This window comes from Panicum virgatum, chromosome 1N (assembly GCF_016808335.1).
Source record: "Panicum virgatum strain AP13 chromosome 1N, P.virgatum_v5, whole genome shotgun sequence".
NCBI classification, from domain to species: domain Eukaryota; kingdom Viridiplantae; phylum Streptophyta; class Magnoliopsida; order Poales; family Poaceae; genus Panicum; species Panicum virgatum.
This window is the reverse complement of record NC_053145.1, coordinates 19,083,676-19,100,909: the sequence shown is the minus strand read 5'-3', so window position 1 is coordinate 19,100,909 and position 17,234 is coordinate 19,083,676.

Below are 17,234 nucleotides of genomic sequence, written 5' to 3'. Positions count from 1 at the left end.
GGCTATTTGTGACACCTGTCAGCGTGTCAAGGCTGAGCATCAGAGGCCAGCAGGTCTATTGCAGCCTTTGAAGATTCCAGAGTGGAAATGGGAGGAAATCACGATGGACTTCATTGTTGGATTGTCCTCGTACTCAGAAAGGGTATAACTCCATTTGGGTAGTAGTGGATCGATTGACGAAGGTTGCTCACTTCATTCCAGTGAACACTACTTACTCCGGTGCTAGACTTGCGGAGTTGTACATATCTCGGATTGTCTGCTTGCATGGTGTGCCCAAGAAGATCATATCTGACAGAGGGTCTCAGTTCACTTCTCGGTTCTGGGAGCAGCTTCATGATTCATTGGATACGAAGCTGCGTTTCAGTACGGCTTATCACCCTCAGACAGATGGGCAGACAGAGAGAACCAACCAAGTGTTGGAGGATATGCTGAGAGCTTGTGCTATCCAGTATGGTACTAGTTGGGATAAGTGCCTGTCATATGCTGAGTTTTCATATAACAACAGCTATCAGGCCAGTCTGAAGAAGTCTCCCTTTGAGGCATTGTATGGCAGGAAATGCAGGACTCCTCTCTATTGGGATCAGATTGGTGAAAAGCAGCTCTTCGGTCCTGAGATCATAGATGATGCAGAGCAGATGGTCCAGGCTGTGCGAGAAAATCTGAGAATTGCACAGAGCAGACAGAAGAGCTATGCTGATGGCAAACGGAGAGATCTGACTTTCAGTGTCGGTGATTATGTGTACCTGAAGGTGTCTCCGATGAGAGGAATCCGCAGATTCAATGTCAAAGGGAAGTTAGCACCTCGGTATGTGGGGCCATTCAAGGTGCTAGAGCGGAAAGGCGAAGTTGCTTATCGCCTGGAGTTACCTCTCAGCCTCTCAGGAGTTCATGATGTTTTCCATATATCTCAGCTGAAGAGATGTCTGCGAGTACCTGAGGAGCAGGCACCCCTGGATGGAGTCGATGTCCAGGAAGATCTGACTTATACCGAGCATCCGGAGAAGATTCTGGAGACATCAGAGAGGGTTACTTGGAACAAGCGCATCAAGATGTGCAGAGTTCAGTGGAGTCACCACAGTGAAGCTGAGGCTACTTGGGAGCGAGAAGATGAGCTGATGAAGACATATCCAGATCTCTTTGCTAGCCAGCCCAGCTAAATCTCGGGGACGAGATTTCTTTAAGGGGGTAGGGTATGTAACACCCTAATTTAAATTTCAGCATTTATTAATAAATTTAATTGGCTTTATTTAAATTTCTAAGGTTTATTGTGTTTAGTATGGCATTTAATTCAATTTTGTTTCTTAAGTAATTAAAATTTTGTCTAAGGTTAAAATCTTGTTGTTGCATTCATCCTGGTGCATGGTTTAAATTATTTTGAGTGTGGTTTGAATTCAAATTTTGATTTGAATTCAAACTTTGTTTGTAGTAGAAATAGAAAAGATCAAGGAAAATAGACAACCAAACCCAACCGGACCCAAACTCAACTCAGGCCCAGCCCAGTAGCGACCCGGCCTCCTTTTCCCCTCCAACCGCACGGCCCAGAACCAGCGCGCCCTTCCGTTCCCGGTGCCCTCTCCCACCAGACCAAGCCGCACGTCAGGCTCAGCGATCGCAGCCATCTCCTCACGCGCACGCATCCTTCTCCCGTTCGGCCCAGCAACCAACCCAGACAGCCTCACCAGCCTCGGCCCAGTTTTCTCAGCGCGGCCCAACCTCCAGCGCTCGCTCGCCCGCGCTCGGCCTGCCTGGCGCACAGCGGCCCAGTCTCCTCCTGCACCAACCCGCTTCGCCCGCGTGCGCCTACTCTCTCTGCCACGCCGGGCCCACATGTCGGCGCTATCTCCTTCCTCTTTCCTTCCGCGCACCGGCCACACCCGAGCCCGCCGCCGCGATCTTCGGGATGGCTTCCCATTGCGCGCACACCAAGATCGGCGGCGCTCTTCCTTAAATTGGACTCCCGTGGAACCCTGTGCCCTATTCCCATCTCCGCCGCCACCCCAAACCCTAACAACCGCCTCCGCCATCGCCTTTGCTCGGAGCTGCCCCTACACCGACGTGGCCTCGCCGCTTCGCCGCCTTCTAGCCTCCACAGAGCCATGCAGTAGCTCCACCCCGTACCCCGGAATCTCCCCGAGCCCACAGCCATCGACCCCGGTCCACGCCTCGCCGGGAATTTTTGCTCGGACACCAGCGCAGGTGAACTCCGCCGCCGCCCGATTCCTTGCTGCCGTTGATGCCTTGGCCTCGCTGACCGCATTCCTGGAACCACAGCTCGACCGCATACTCGCTCGTGGGATTTGGAGGCCAGAAGCTGCGTCTCCTCGACTCTACCCCGAACTTCGCCGGGCCGCCGCCGCAGGATCAAGCCGACGGTCCTTCAGCGCCGTTTCTCCACCCAAAGTGAGCTTCTGGTGAGCTTCCCCGTGCTCCAACCTAGCTTTCCGTTCGGTTAGTGCTTCGAACTTTGCCCTGGCATGGCGGGAACGCCCGACCCCGGTGAGCCCGTCACCGCAGCGCCGCCTCCACCGCCGAGCTCCACGCTCCGGCCACCCCCGACCCGCGCACGAGGCCCCAGTGGACCCCGCGTGTCGCGCCCGTCATTTTGCACCAAACCGCAACCCAAACCATGCACTTCAGCGCCGGATCGGCCAACTCCGGCGAGCCCCAGCGCGGCGCCGCCGCGGGACGCGTCACCGGTGACTGAACGCCGCCGTCCCGTGCTCCTGACTCTTCGATCCTAGATCTACGGCCCGGATTAGATCGGCCCAGAGTCAACCAGACCAGATAACGGTCAACGCACGATCTTTTGCATAAAAGCCCCTGCATTTTCTAAGTATCAACCCGCCGTCCCCGCCCGTGTAAAAATAATTCAAACCAGGCCCTATTTTATTCACTTTAACCCCTGCTTTTCTCAAAAATAGATCCTGCAGTCCAGCCCATGAGTTTTTATGCGTTAGACCCTAGATTTATCCTTTATTTACGTTTAGACCCTCAGTTTTAGCACAAAAGCCCCTGAAACTTCAGTTTTCTTACAAATAAGCCCCTGAACCTTGTTTTAGGCCTAGTTTATGCGTTTTAGCTCCGTTTTTAGCGTTCTTTATGTCCACGCGATCGTTGTAATGCGTAGAATAGCTCTAGACTAGTTTAGCATGCTGTTTTTATGTATTGATGTACTGTTCTTTAGCTTTTGTTAGAGTTTGCTTGTCTGCTTATTATCATGCTTTGTTTTGGCCATGTGTTCGTGAGTAGACGCTGAGCTATCTGAGGAGCCCCAGTACCAGTACCCGAAGCAGCCGTCTTCGGAGCAGTTTGAACAGCAGCCAGAGCAGTATGAGGAAGGCAAGTATAACATGAACAACCCATCACTTTTAAATACATTTCCATACTGCATTTTATACTGTATGCCTTTAAGGATTTCCTAGCCAGTTTATATCCTTTAAATATACCTTTGGGTTGCATTTTGGTTAGTTGTGCTAGGTTGCTGCGCTATAACACACTTTGGTCCTTTTTAATTAAATTGATTAATGGTTTACTTGAATTTAATTCTGAGAGTGGCACTCTGTGTGGCTTGAGTGGCTCACGTCTCGTTAAAATTGGCTTTTGTTAGAAACATGGTTTAGGGGGCCAGCACGGTGCTTACTGCCTGGTTGGCCACTCTCCATAAGGACCGGTTCATAGAGCGACAACCTGGGACAACAGCGCTACCACAAGGCTAGAATGGGATAGACTTGGCTTATTAATTAGGTCTTTTTGGTTTGGAGTAACTTACCTGCGGGGCAAGAGTAGTAAGCTTCAATGGTCCCTGCTCCTCCGGCTGGTCTGTGCTTGGATTGCGCTCCTGTGCTTGTACCCCCGTGAGGTGGGCCCCATCGTCGCTGACCTATCTCTCGCAGTTACGCCTTACCAACGAGATTCTTTGTAACGGCCTCGTAGTGAGTCGCTAGTCATCTCACCTAAGGAAGTGTGATGAACCTCTAGCATAGCTCACGACTTGTGGGTAAAGATGTGCAACCTCTGCAGAGTGTAAAACTGGTATACTAGCCGTGCTCACGGTTATGAGCGGCCCAGATCCTCCTTTTGATTAGTGAAGTTATCTCCTTCCGACGAGGGAGGTGCTTCTCGGGGTTACCTTGGTGGCTTGGTTTCGGTTTGGTTCCCAGTAGTTTCTTAATTAATTCTGATTAATTACTATGTAACTGGGTTAATGGTAATTCATCAACTCGTAGTAAATAGCCTTAATAAAATTTTGCCAACACTTAAAAGCTAATGCAGTTGAGTCAGCCAGCCTAGAGCCTCATAGTTTGTGTTATACTTGTTGAGTACAAGTTGTGTACTCACCCTTGCCTCTTCTCTACTTTTTCCTCTTGGCTACACTACTGCTGCTCAGTTCCTGCCGACACGAGGGAGTTCGTCCAGCGCTACCAGGACTACGAGGACTTCTAGGTGCTTCGTCTCCCAGTCGACGTCCCTGTGGCGCCCTGCTTCAGCTTCGGAGAGCTTTTTCGTATTTTGTACTTCGCTTCCGCTGTATCAGACTTTTATGTCATTATTGTAATAAATAACATTCGTATTCGCTTTATTATGTCTTTTTACATGATATGTGCTATGATATACTGTTCATTCTGTTGTATATACGTGTGACTTGATCCTGGCACGTATATGATTGCTCGGTTTATGTTCTTTTATAAACCGGGTGTTACATTTACCCTCTTTGACTCCTGGCCGCCGTCAAATTCAGATTTACATTTTTCTAGTGCCTGTAGCATCCGTTAACCCCTCTCGTAGCCCCCGAGCCTAAACTCAATGGCTCCCAAGAAGAACAAGTCAAAGATTGAAGAGGTTGCAAATCTTTCAATGGCTGGTGCAAGAGCAGAATGTCTCAAGCGGTTGTGCAAGAATTGAAGAATATGGGTCTTCTCTAGACTCAAGGTGTAATCCAATGGCGTGCAGGCGAAGGAGAGGATTACCCTTTTGAAGGTACACTTGAAACCGCCATGTTCCGTGATTTTGTGGAATGTAGTCTTGCGGTACCTATGTCTGAGTTTTTCCATGCTCTTTTGCAATTCTGGGAAATCCAATTGCATCATTTGACTCCACAATCCATCTTGCATCTTTCTATATTTACTCATTTCTACGAAGCTTTCCTTGGTATCCTTTTTCACTTTCATTTTTTTCAACATTTCTTCACCCTTGTATCCATTCCAAATGCTGCCAAACCCGCCGTCGTCGGGGGGTGTGAATTAGTCCTCCGTCCAGAGACCCAAGACGAGTACTTAGCTTATGATCCAGCGGGTAAAGGAACCGAGTGGAAAAGTTTCTAGTTTCATGTCGGGAACTTCGAATCCCCACTTCCAGAAAGAGTTGCTGGTGCCCCTCAAGTACAAGAAACTGGTCAAGTGCGGGACCCGGTGGCAAACAAGTTGAGTGCATTCTTCACGCCATTGCCTATTTCAAAAACAAAGGAGTTACTGGAGATCATGTGGTCTTCTCCTTTGTGAGTCCTTGGATCCAACCTCTTCAATGTCGGAAACATCCCGCCTTCCGATATGAAGATACAAAAGATCCCACTAGGCTCTCTCCAGAAGCAATGGCTCATTCTGAAGTGGTCAGAACATGTTGTAAAGTACTCGATAACTTCGACAAGTCCCTGAAACTACCAGCACTCTTCTCGGCAGCCAATCCTCAAGAAAAGATTTGGGTAAGAGTTTGAGGAATACTGCCGAGTACTTGTAGATAAAGTTTTTAATCTTCTGATGAATCCTTGCATCCTATGCAGAAAAATTATAAGACATGGTATTGCATGCCTCCATCTCCAGAAGATGCTGCTCCTTCTGATGATAGCAGGAAGCGGAAGGCAGCTCCTGGAGCTTTGTTGCAGAGGAAAATACACCATCTCGACAGTGGTCAGTAAGAATCCGACATTTTTAACTAGATCCTGTTTGCCTCAGCTTCCTTATTTCGAATTTTGCTTGGCTAGGATCCAATATCTCCCAGCACATGAGAAGGATCATATCCAAGATTTCCGTAACTGGATGCAGAGTGATTCAGAAACAACTAATCGATCAACCCTCGAGTCACCAGTGATTGGGTTGATCGAGAACTCAACTGCCGATTTGCCGAATACAGACATGCCGGGAACATCAAATGAGCCAAATCCTAAAGCACCCAAGCTTACTCCTGCGGTGACTGAAGGTATCTCAAGTGCTACTGGAACTAACAGTGGTAGAACTGAAGGATCAAGAGATCCTGCTATTCGAGTAGTACCCTTCTAGTCTATGCCGCAATCTACCCAGGAGGAATTGTTTAAAGATCTCTTTGATGATCCGTTGTTGTCTATAGACAACATGAAGAAACTCGCAGACTATATGCAGTGGAGTTTTAAATATACCAAGGTAAACCTTCTGCTGCTGCTACTTGCTTATGTCGAGTAGTTGGTGGCGTCTGACCAATCTTGCTTTGTATTTTGTAGGAAGTTGCCAATCGGTATTTCTTGAAGTCACATGCTTTGTATAAGACTGTTGACAATCGGAAGATCTTGGAGCAGCAGAATGCTCTAATTGCCAAATGCCTTGATGAGTCTCTTGCTGCACGGAATAAGCTTTACGAAGCAAGCAGAAAGCATCATCTAGAGCTTTGTGATATGAAGCAGCAGATCAAAAGCCTTCAAGAAGAAAAAGCCAAACTCCAAGAACAACTATAGACTGCTCAAGCCTGTAAGTATTTTGACCCTTGTCTTGACATTGTTTCACCGGTGACTAAAATATGCTTTCATCAGGCTCTCCAAGCGACCATAATCTACTAGTAGCAGTAGCTCAGGTTATTGTAGATATGTAGATATGGTAAATTCTGAAGAGGAGTCGTCGAGTAGTAAGTCTTTGGTAGAGCGTCTAGAAGAGGCTCCCAAGAAATCCTTTGACGTCATGAAGGCCACCTCCAAGAATTATCTGACCCATATGATTGGAATTGTCAAGTCTTACTGGCCTCAGCATAACTTGGCTCCCATAGCCAAAGGAATAGCTCCTGACTATTCTGACGAGAAATTCCAGAGCTATTGTAAAGAGTCAGAAGTAATTGCTGAGGAGATTTTGAAGAACTTGGCAGAATGATCTGCTTGTAACAGCTCTTGTCATCTTCTGTAAGATCTTGTAGTTGTATATATTGCTTTTATCCTGTTGGTGTATCTTCAGAAGTATGATCTGATACCATAGGATAAATACGAAATACTCGAGAAATCAAGTAGAATGCTCGCATGGAGTAATATGTATAGTTGATCAGTTAGGATCAATCCCGTCAGACTATCCAGCTAGAAACAACTGTAAAGATATCCATAAACTACTCAAGCGAGCGAGTAGCTTGTCCTGACCATGGACTGGAGTAATTTTTAAGATAGATCTGTTAGGATGAACCCCGTCGAGTTATCCAAGATGAAACCATCTTAGAAATATCCAATACCTATTCGAGCTAGCGAATAGGGTGTTTAAATTGTAGACTGGAGTAACTACTAAGATTGACCAGTTAGGATGAACCCCGTCGGGTTACCCCAGGAGGAAAAAATTTAGTAGTATCCATAACATGCTCGAGCAAGCAAGTAGTTTTGCCTTTAAAGCAACACTGGAGTTCTTTATAGTTGACCTGTTAGGATGAACTCCGTCGAGTTACCCAAGATGGACAAACTAGTAAAGGTATCCATATACCTTCTCGAGCTAGCGAGTAGGTTGTGCCCTTATATCGAGGACAAGGATGTAGCTTGTATAGTTATCCCGATGGAAAACTATGTAAGCTATCCTGAATGGGTTATCCAGTCAGTATGAAACTGTAGAGATTATCCTAGTTGGAAAAAACCTTTGGAGAGTAGTCAGAGATGATGCTGCCAGACTGAAAACTGCCTTTAATGTAGTCGAAAAGCTGATGGAAACTCTTGCTTTATTAAAGAGATCAACTAACATCACCATGCTACTTGGATCAAGGATAGAATCTGTGCAAGTGTTCAATATTCCAGGAATTGGGTACCTCGCTGCCATCTGCATCGGTAATTCTATATAATCCGGGTCTTGTGACCTTTGATATGATGAAAGGTCCCTCCCATCTGGAATTTAACTTGTGCAATCCTGTCTCATCTTGAATCCTTCGTAGAACTAGGTCTCCAATATTGAAAGATCTTTGCTGGACATTACGATCATGATAACGTCTGACTCCTTGAAGGTATCTAGCCGATTGGGTCAAAGCATTGATCCTGACCTCTTCGACTAAATCTAACTTAAGTTGTCAAGCTTCATTTGCCTCTCCTTCTTGATAGGCTTCTACTCTTGGAGATTTCCACATGATATCTGCGGGTAGTATAGCCTCTGACCCATAGGTGAGAAAGAAAGGAGATTGTCCAGTTGCTTTGCTAGGCTGTGTTCGCAACACGCAGACTACATGGAGTAGTTCTTGAATCCACTTGCCACCTTTCTTGGTGTTGGCGTCGTAGAGTCTCTTCTTCAAGCCGTCGAGTACTAAGCCATTAAGGCACTCTACTTGACCATTTGCTCGAGGGTGAGCCACTGAAGCATACTTGACCTAAATGCAAGAATTATCACAGAAATCCCAGAAAGACTATGATGTGAAGTTAGAGCCAAGATCTGTGATGATGGTGTGAGGAAATCTGAATCAGTGTATGATGTCGGAGATGAAATCCACTGCTCTATCTAAAGAGATCTTGACAATGGGCTTGTACTCGATCCACTTGGTAAATTTGTCGACTGCTACCAGCACATGATTAAATCCTCCTGGAGCTACGGTTAGAGGTCCGATCATGTCCAGACTCCAACAGGCGAACGGCCGTGATGGAGGGGTTGTTATCAGGTTATGTGCTAAAATGTGAGTCTTTTTGCCGAAGAATTGGCATACAGGGCATCGTCTGACAAGGTCTTCTATGTCTGAAACAGCTGTTGGCTAGAAAAACCCTGACCTATAAGCCTTGACGACTAGTGTCCTTGATGCAGCATGGTTGCCACAAACTCCTTCGTGTATCTCCCTGAGGATGTCTTTGCCTTCTTCAAGGGTGACACACTTCATGAGGATGCCGGCGGCAGAGCATTTGTAGAGGTTGTCACCGACAAGAACGAAGCCCTTGCTTCGCCTGATGATGCGAGCAGCTTCGGCGCTTTTGGCATCAATGTGTGGTGGAAGTTTGAACTCCTTGATGAAGTCGATGAACTGAATCCGCCAGTCTTCTTCGATCATCAATACTTCTCTGATTGTGGCTAGGGCCTCTGCGTCAGCAGCTTGTTGGCTTTGTACTTTGATTGATGGATGATGAAGTTCATAAACAAAGACTCCAGGTGGAACAGCTGCTCGAGTAGATCCAAATTTGGAAAGGAGATCAGCTCCCACATTATTGTCACGGTCCACGTGGTGGATTTCCAATCCTGCGAACTTGTTCTCGAGCTTTCTGATTTCTTCAACGTATGCATCCATTGTATCCTTGTTGATGTCCCATTCTTTATTTACTTGCTGGACGACGAGTAGAGAATCGCCATAGACAAGTAGCCGCTTGATGCCGAGAGAAATTGCTAGGCGAAGCCCATGTAGCAATGCCTCATACTCTGCTTCGTTGTTGGAGACTTTGAACAAGATTTGGAACACAAAATTTAGCTATTCTTCCTTGGGGGAGATGAACAGAACTCCCGCGCTGCCTCCGTTGAGCTTGAGTGAGCCATCGAAGTACATTACCCAATGCTCAGGGACATTGTGAGGTGCTGGGATTTGATTTTCTCACCATTCAGCTAAGAAGTCGACTAGTACTTGTGACTTGATTGCTGTTCTTGGCTTGAAGTTGATTTCCAAGGCTCCCAGTTCAACTGCCCACTTTGAGATTCGACCAGTGGCATTCCGATTGTGGAGTATGTGCGCCAATGGGAAGTCAGTTATTACTGAGATCTTGTACTCGTCGAAGTAGTGTCGAAGCTTCCTGGAGGTGACTAGAATTCTATGTAGAACTTTCTGGATTGATGAGTATCTGACCTTTGATTCAGAGAGTACTTCGCTGATGAAGTACACTGGTCTCTGAACACCGTAAGCATGGCCTTCCTCTAGACGTTCGACTACTATCGCTGTACTGACCACATGAGTAGTCGCAGCGATATAGAGGAGTAATTCCTCACCTGGTAGTGGAGCTGTAAGAATTGGCGGCGACTGGAGATGAAGCTTGAGGTTCTCGAGTGCTTACGCAGCTTCTGTAGCCCAATCAAATTTGTCTTGTCGCTTGTGATGCTTGAAGAATGGTAGGCCCCATTCGCCAAGCCTGGACAAGAACCGATTTAAAGCTGCCATGCAGCCTGTAAGCTTATGGACGTCTTTGATAGTAGCTAGGGCATCCATGACCATGATGGCATTGATCTTCTCTGGGTTGGCCTCAATTCCTCGGTTGCTGACGATGAATCCGAGTAGTTTTCTAGAAGGTACGCCGAAGACACACTTGGTTGGGTTGAGTTTCCAACGGAATTTTCGGAGGCTGTTGAAGGTTTCTTCTAGGTCAGTAATAAATTGATCCTGGGTCTTGGTTTTGACGACAACATCATCGACATAGGCTTCAACATTGCGATGTAGCTGATCAGCGAAGCATAGCTATATCACACGCTGGTAAGTGGCACCAGTGTTCTTCAACCCAAAGGACATGGTCTTGTCGGCATATGCCCCGTAATGGGTGATGAATGTCGTCTTGATTTGATCTTCTTCTTTCAGGGTGATCTGATGATAGCCTGAATAGCAGTCGAGGAAGGATGATAGGACACATCCTGCCATGGAGTCGATTACTTGATCGATGCGAGGTAGCCCAAAAGGATCCTTTGGGCAATGCTTGTTTAGATCGGTGTAGTCGACGCACATCCTCCACTCGTTGTTGTTTTTCTTCTGGATGAGTACAGGGTTGGCCAACCATTCTGGATGGTAGACTTCTTTGATGAATCCTGCTGCGAGTAGTTTTGCCTGCTCCTTTTTTATGGCTTCTCGCTTGTCCGGGGAGAAACGCCATAGCCGCTGCTTCTTTGGTGTAGCTGGGGGGTCAACTTTTAGGGCACGCTCGATCAACTCCTTGGGCACTCCTGGCATATCCGTTGGTTTCCACGCGAATACGTCTCTGTTGGCCCTAAGGAAGTTGACGAGCTCGAGTTCCTATTTGTCACCCAAGCCAACTCCGATGATAGCAGTTTTGGAGTCATCTCCCTCTTGTAGCTGTATAGTCTTGGTGCCCACGTTACCGGTTGGTTTAACCGACGACTAGCTTGATTTCTTGGATGGCGTCGAGTCCTTGTTGAGTGAGAGTTCCTTAGCAGTAGCAAGTATCTCGCTGACAGAGCTAGGAACTCGGATTATGGCAGCATGATCTATTGCTTCTTTGTCGCACTCGAAGGACTTGAGGAGGTCTCCTCGCAGGGAGAGTACTCCTGTGTTGCTTGGCATCTTGAGGAGCAGGTACACATAGTGTGGTACTGTCATGAACTTAGCCAGCGCAGGTCTTCCTAGTATGGCGTGGTAGGAAGATTCGAAGTCAGCTACTTCGAACTTGATGCACTCCGTCCGGAAGTTTTGTTATGTACCGAATGTGACCGGGAGGGTAACCAAGCCGATCGGTGTAGAAGAATTTTCGGGAACGATGCTGTAGAATGGGTCCTTGCTTGGGGTGAGCAGACTCATGTAGATGAGACCCAAATTAGCCAACGTACTTACAATGATCAAGTTGAACCCGCTTTCGCCATCAATGAGTACTCGAGTGAGTTTGGACCCTTGGACGACAGGGTCGAGTACTAGGGGGAACTTTCTGGGTTTAGAGAAGCTAGTCCATTGATCCTCCCTGGAGAATGTGATGGGGACCTCACTGTATTTTAATGGCCTCTGAATTGCTGGCTCAACTGAAAGAATTTCTCTGAGTATAAGCTTCTAGGCTCTCTTGGAGAAGTTGGGATCCCCTCCAAATATGACGTTGATGACGTTTTGTGGCAGTAGGAACCCGTCAGGGTCTATCCTTGTTCTGCTTTTTCTTAGGGGCATCTGGAGGTGCCGACTGGAAGGATTTGCGCAGAATCGTGCACTCCCACATCGAGTGGTTCCTCTTGGGGTGAATTAGGAACCGCTTGTTGTGAACTGGTCCTGCAGCTTCTCATTCTTTTTACCACGCAGGGTACGATCCATAGTACCGACAATATCGTCAGGCTTGCGCTTGCGCGCTGGATCCCACTGGTTGCTTGGCCCTCCATGGTCGTTGTGATGCTTTCCGTTGTTGTCATTGTTACGGCACGGAAAACGGCTGCGTTCTTGCTCCTCTTCATCTACCCAGCGCTGCATCATATATCATAGCTCCACTACCATTTTGGGGCGGTTACGCCCAAAATCACAGTATAGAGACTGAACGGTAATGCTGCTCTTGATGTAGTCGATGACGTCGTTGTCGGCAACGTTGGGGATGGTGGCTCTTGTGTCGAAGAAGTGCTTGACGTAGGATCTGATCGTTTCGCCTTGCTCCTGCTTGCATATCGACAAGGCGTGTCGAGTAGCTACTCTCTGTAGCGACCCTTGGAAATTGTCGATGAAGGCCTTCTTGAGATCATCCCATGAGTGTATGGACTCGCGTGCCAAGCTCTCGAGCCACCTGAGGGGTGCGGGCTCCAGGGCCATCGGGAAGTAGAGGACCTTGGTGTTGGTGTCTCCTCCTGCAACATTAACAGCGGTCGAGTATAAACGTAGCCATTGAGCAGGGTCTTGCTTACCGTCGTACATTTGGATGTTCGTTGGCTTGAAGTACTTCGGGTACTTGACGTTATCGAAGACTCTGCCGAGGGCTTGGAAGCCATTGGAGTTGTCTGCAAGCTGCGATCTGCATCTTGCGTTGATGATGTCCCATGCGTCCAGTACAGAATTGGCTACTTCTTCCCTGTTGTGGGCACGGTTGTTGTTGCGACTTGATTGGAGCCCAGGAGTTTGGTTTGCCAGTGGTTGGCTACCCCTGGGGCGATGGATGCTTGCGACTTCTTGATCCTCTTGATTTCTTTGATTTTGCTGCTCCAGCTGTTCTTGACGATGATGGCCTCCAGGAGTGCGGCTTGCTTAAGGTATGACTGTTGCGGTGGCCCTCAACCGAGTGCCTTGAAGCGAGGACAACGGGTTTTGTCTCTCGAGTTGTTCAACAGCATTTTTGGCAAGGTGTATGATACATTCCATCTCTGAGTTTTGAGGCATCTGTATGAGCCGCAGGGTTGCTTCTGTCATCGTGGCGATTGGGGTTCTGAAGACTGGATCCGCGACGTTGTTGAATTCATTGTTGAGATTGCGCGGGGGAAGGCTAGCACGCTCAGTAGCTCGAACCCTGCGTTCTCCTTTGCATTGATTTCGTGCCCTACGAGCTGTGCGAGTAGCTTCGTCCTCATCTTGTGGAGCGTCTTGGGTCAGATTGTCTTCTGAAATCTGATCCAAAGCTTCATTGGGGTCATGCTGACATGGAGCACCTCCGGCTTGTTGGATGGTCATCGGAACCAAACGTTCGAGGGAGAAGCTTTCTAGATCTGATTCGCATTCAGCTAGGACAGTTTCCCCGAAACCCATCTCCCTCTCAGTTGCAAGGGGAGTATCGTGTTGAAACGGGAGATCATCAATGCTGGCAACTTCTCGAAGGTTATCGAGTAGTTCTGCGAGAGTATGACTTTGGCAGGACTTGAGTTGGATTTTTGCCAGCGCATTGGTGATGAAATCCAGGCTGTCTTGAGATGACTCAACTAGATCTAGATATACGTCAAAAACGGGAGCCTCCCGGCTAGCGGTGACTGAGTGGTTCTCGATGTAGAGGGGACGATCCAAGCTATTTTCATAGATGGATCAGATCATCTGTTTGTAAGTAGATGAAGCATTGCGCAACCCAAGGATGGGTTGAACGAGAGGAGTCTCAATCCGAATAGAATTCGGTTTGAGACCAATCTGAGTCTGAGTAGAACCCGAGTTGTCTTCGAGTTTCATCTCAACCTCTTTAGCGAAGTCGGGAAGCAGCATGACGCCTTGATCATCTGATCCGGCGAGTTTGCTGAAACTCTCCGACGTGGCTGCCTTCAGCGTGGGTGGATTGGTTAGGTGGCTGTCAAAGCCGCCCGAACCGTTGGCGATGCAGACCCACGAGCCGAAGACGAAGGTGGCGCCTTGAGGAGGCGCCATGGGGCTGAAAGCGAAAGTGGCCATCGGATTCGCTAATGAACTCCCCGAGTCCGCTACCTGGCGTGCCAGCTGTTGGTGTTTACCGCCAAGCCTACTCAGGGATACCCTTAATAGTAAGGTTTGTAGGTAGGGATCGACTGCTCTGGAACTCGAAGGTGCAAGGAACACAAAGATTTAGATAGGTTCGGGCCGTGAGTTGCGTAATACCCTACGTCCTGTGTGGTTGTTTGTATTGCCTTAGGTGTTGATGTGTTTCGAGGGGGTCCCTGCCCACCCTTATATATCCGGGGGGACATGGTACATGGAAAGTCCTAGCCGAGTATAGTTTGGAGTCTTTCTACAGTATGATCGGGTAGTTACCTTTGTACTGCAGCTAGTTCTACGCCTATTTGGGTAGTTACAAGAAGGGTAAGGTACATCCATGAGCTATCCCTTACGCTAGAACATTCTATGCCTATAAGCAGTCACGCTGCCCCGGGTCTGACAGTGAGTTCCACATATATATAGATCATAGAAGCCTCTCACAGTTGTCTGAGCAGAGGCTGCACACTAGTTGGTAGAAGAAAGTGTTTACCAAGTTATTAGGCTTGCAGTATAAAATTATCTACAACAAAGGAGTGGACAATGTTGTGGCTGATGCCTTGTCAAGGAAGGTACTCATGAGTCTCCTTGTGTGGCCATATCTGTTTCTACTCCTAATTCGGCTGAGGATGTGATGAATTCTTATGCTAAACATGTTCAGTCCATTTTAGCTAAGCTGGTAGTGAATCCCGCAACTGTGCCGCATCACACCTTGCAATCTGGGTTGCTAAGGTATAAGAATAGAATTTTGGGTGGGGGTGATTTGTAGCTGCATAAGAGAATTATCCAGGCCTTACATGATAGTGCTGTGGGGGGGTCACTATGGCGTACCTGTAACTTATCAAAGGGTGAAACAGTTGTTTGCTTGGTCAGGCATGAAATCTGAAATTCAGTCTTAGGTTCAGCAATGCCTCATTTGCCAGCAAGCAAAGGTTGATAGAAGTTACCAGGACTGTTGCAACCCTTGCAAGTTCCTGTAGCTTCTTGGCAAGTGATTTCTATGGACTTACCTCTATCAGTGGGGTCTAATTACATTTTTGGTGGTTGTGTATTTGTTCTCTAAATATGCTCATTTTCTGGGATTGAAGCATCCCTTCACTGCTGCACATGTGGCTTAGAAGTTTCTGCAGGAGGTCTACAAATTACATGGTATGCCAGTAGAATAGTTTCTGACCGTGATAAAATCTTCACCAGTAATTTATGGAAGGAATTGTTTCGATTGGCTGATCCGCAATCGGATGGCCAAATGGAGAGGGTCAATCAATGCCTTGAGACATATCTGCGTTGTCTCATCCACGCTTGTCCAAAGCAATGGAGTCATTGGTTGGTTGTCGCTAAGTACTAGTACAACACCAGATGTCATTCTGCTACTAGCTACTCCCTTTTTCATGTTCTATATGGTCAGCAACTGAAGCACTTTGGTATTACAGCTAACATTGTGGCTGTGCCAGAATTGTCAGCTTGGTTAGATGAAATAAAATTGATGACTGAAGTGGTGCAGCAGCATTTAATTAGGTCCAAGCAACATATGAAGCGTCAGACTGACAAGGGTCGTTTTGAACGACAATTTCAGGTCGGTGATTTGGTGTTCTTGAAGCTGCAGCCATATGTGCAGACTTCGGTGGTTGCTCATTGTTGGCACTCCTTAGCCTAACGAATTACTATGCAAGCGCATAGAGACTGATTGTAGCTTTCACCAAGGAGTATACCTAGGATATCGAATCCAAGGAACGGTAAAGCTTCGACCAAACTTAGAGATCGTCAGCCGGACACAACCAGCGAGAAGAAGATACGGGAAGAGGGCCTAACTCCAGATAACCTACTACTCTGACTAATTAACGAGCTAACTACTGACTCGATCTACTTCGGTGGCTGGAAGAGGAAGGAATTTAGAAAGGGGTGAGAGGGGAGTCCAACGGCAACCTGCACTACTGCTATAAAAACACTCGAACGTGGTGAACTACAAAGGACGGATAGGGCTGTCACCACCTACTGACTACCAGAACGGTTCCGTGGGGTGGAACACAACCTAAGGTAACTACCAAGCCTGGGCACCACGCCCACAGCTCTCGAGCTACTTGCTCCTACCATGTACTCAGATAGAACGCAACCTCAAATAAGCAGAACTTGCTACTTACGCAGACTCAGGATCCCACAGATCAAAGTAAGTACTTAACAAGTAACTAAGACATAAAGTAAAGCTAGCAAGAAACTAAAGTTGAGACAAGGAACTTACTCAAGTATATACCTCCGAGGCGGATACAAAAGTGGAGTAAGACCGAGAGAACTCGAGTCCGCTCCTTTCAGCTCGGCTTTCACCAAAGCACTCACCTCACTCTCTTCCTACTCAACACAAGTGTACATGACACTCTCTTGTCTATGGAATGGTGTGTGTTACAAGAGGGGTATGGTGCTCTATTTATACTACTCTGACGTCGGTATTGGACTCAGCGTCGGTTGCACGCAGGTAAGTTCGTTGAGCTTGTCTTCCACGCCAAGGGAGAGCAGCAGCGGCTGCCAAGTGGGGCCGGCCGGCCTGGGGATGTGGCCGCGTGGCCACCGCCTTTGCAGGGACACTCTGGATCTTCTCCTGAGGTCGGTAGTAGTTGCGTGGCTTCAACGATGATGGTTAGGGGCCGGCCGGCCTCTCCTAGGCCGGCCGGCCTGGCTCTGGCTCAGCTCAGGCTCCTGTTGCACCGACTTGTTGTTCTCTAGGCCCAATTTACATCACAGGTTGAGTTGGGCTCTGGTTCTTCGGTTTGTCACTGGATTTGACCTCAACTCAACTTGGTTCAAGCCTTTTGACCTTATCTTGTGAATTTCGCCAAACCCACCTTGTTGTGACTTTATCTTGGGCTCAAGTAACTCTCCACAAAGTCTCATGGCAAAGTGTGGCAGGGGTAGGCCGAACGGCCTGGCCTAGGCCGGCCGGCCTGGGAATCACCCCAATTTGGCTCAATTTTGCAAATGTTGAT